Source organism: Rutidosis leptorrhynchoides, chromosome 9 (genome assembly GCF_046630445.1).
Source record: "Rutidosis leptorrhynchoides isolate AG116_Rl617_1_P2 chromosome 9, CSIRO_AGI_Rlap_v1, whole genome shotgun sequence".
In the NCBI taxonomy this organism is placed as follows: domain Eukaryota; kingdom Viridiplantae; phylum Streptophyta; class Magnoliopsida; order Asterales; family Asteraceae; genus Rutidosis; species Rutidosis leptorrhynchoides.
The window spans coordinates 227,439,778-227,442,221 of record NC_092341.1 but is presented as its reverse complement, the minus strand read 5'-3'; the positions used below and the strand labels follow the sequence as shown (position 1 = coordinate 227,442,221).

General features: G+C 37.5%; 1 non-coding gene across 1 annotated transcript; it reads left to right on the top strand.

Moving 5' to 3' along the window:
* Positions 1–1,714: 1,714 nt before the first annotated feature.
* Positions 1,715–1,821, top strand: LOC139869900 (small nucleolar RNA R71). The gene has a single exon (XR_011766481.1). It is a non-coding gene; the product is annotated as a small nucleolar RNA R71 (small nucleolar RNA).
* Positions 1,822–2,444: the final 623 nt, after the last annotated feature.

Below are 2,444 nucleotides of genomic sequence, written 5' to 3'. Positions count from 1 at the left end.
TTTCTTCATTGAACTATTAATAACGGGATCATTTAATTTCGTATCAACAACGGGGTTCTTTGTTATCAGGTCATCATTAGGTGTTACTTCATTTTCACCACACTTAGGCGTTTTATTATTGTTGAGCACTACCATTGGAGTTGGTAAAACAACATGGTTCTTACCAATCATTTTTTCTGGTTCAACGGTTTTAGTTGGTGGAGATTTAGACTTTTGAATCATAAAGGTGATCAATTTCTCATCATTACTAAGTGTCATTCTACCCTTTCTTACATCAAATAACGCCCCGGTGGACGCTAAGAATGGTCGACCTAAAATTAGAGGAATGTTTAGGTCCTCTTCTATGTCAATGATAATGAATTCGACTAGAAAGGTTAAATTACCTACTTGAATGGGTAGGTTGTCAGCAATTCCAACTGGGTGCTTAATGGTTTGATCAAGGAGTCGAACACTCATATCCGTTGGACTTAACTCACCTACTCCTAATCTCTTATATAATGAAAGAGGCATAACACTCACACTTGCACCTAAATCTGCTAGTGCATCATACATGACACAGTCACTTAGTAGACAAGGAACAATAAATTCACCCGGATCACCCAACCTAGGTGGAAGTTTTGGTGGAACTATCTTTACCGGGTTTACTTCTACGGTTTTTGTTTCTTGCACTTTCTAATTCTTCTTCTTCTTCTTTTTTCCAAAGGTATCACAAACTTTATTACCTATCACTTGCTCATACTCAACTCCTTTTCTTGGAAATGGGATGGGTGTTTTGTATGGTGCCACCACTGGCTTTACATACTCGGGTGGTGGTGGTGTTGTAACTTCTTCATTGTTACTCACATCTAAAACTTTTCCATCTTCTGGTGTTGATTTTTCAGAATTTGTTGATACCATGTTAACATTTTCATTCCGAGGATTTACTTCATTATTACTCGGTAGCTTTCCTTGTTCCCTTTCACTCATCAATCTAACAAGAGTACCTACTTGTTTTTCTAGATTCAAAATGGAAGCTTGTTGAGTTCTAAATGACTGATCAAACCTCTCATTCGTTTGGGTTTGAGTTTCAATAAACTGTGTTTGAGATTCAACTAGCTTAAATACCACTTCTTCCAAATTTGACTTTTTCTCTTCGGTTTGTTGTGGTGGTTTATACAAGCCAGGTCTTTGTTGATTGAAAGTGTTGTTTTGAGTTGGTTGGTTATTCGAACCTTGTTGGTTGTATGAGTTATTATTGGGTCCATTTGGATTGTAAAGAATGTTTTTATTTCGATTAAAGTTTGGCCTTGGCGGTTGATAATTATTTTGATAATTATTTCCCGGCCTTTGGTTTATGTAGGAAACATTCTCTCGTTGTTCCATCGTTTGCTCAACATTACAATCTTTCATTAAGTGTGGTCCACCGCATTGCTCACAACTGATTCGTATTGCGTGAATATCTTTAGTCATCTTTTCCATTCGTCTCTCGAAAGCATCTATTTTTGCGGAAACAGAATCAAAGTTATGACTAGAATCGGCTCTAGCCGCTTTAGATGAATAAAAAATATCTTTTTCCTGATGCCACTCATGAGAGTGGGATGCTGTGTTATCAATGATCTTGTGAGCTTCGGTTGCGGTTTTCTTCATAATGGAACCACCAGCTGCTGTGTCGATGTCTTTTCGTGTGGCGATGTCGACGCCTTTATAGAAAATTTGTACTATTTGAAAAGTATCTAAACCGTGTTGAGGACATCCTCTCAACATCCTTCCGAATTTTGTCCATGCCTCATATAACGTTTCATTTGGCTTTTGCACGAATGTGGCAATTTCTCCTTGAAGTCTCACGGCTTTAGATGCTGGAAAGAATCTTTGAAGAAATTTCTCAACTAAAATATCCCATGAGTCAATCGTTCCTTCAGGTAATGATTCTAACCAATCTTTGCCTTCTCCTTTTAAAGTCCATGGGAACAACATAAGATAAATAGTTTCATCCTCAACTTCTCGGATTTTAAATAAATTACAAATCCTATTAAAAGTTCGAAGATGTTCGTTTGGATCTTTTTTTGTTGTACCACCAAATTGGCACTGATTGGTGATCATGTGTAGGATTTGTCCTTTGATTTCAAAATCTGATGCTCTAACATCTGGCTGATTAATGGCGTGACCTTGGCCCGTGCGTGTGGCTCTCATTCGGTCTTCCATACTTTGAGGTTCCGTTACTTTCATAATTGAATTTTTTGAATCCGAATCACTAGAATATTCTGATTTAACTATTTGTGGTTCAGGAGGAATGATTAGTGGTTCAGGATCTTGGAATTGTCCTTGAATATCCTCCGGATTCTCAGTTGTGAAGTCCATGGTTCAAAAAATGGATTATCGGAAATTTGAGTTGGAGAACTTGTTCGACTAGATGATGATTCTAAAGAAAAATCAACGGCAACAATATTGGCTAGATGCCTTGATCG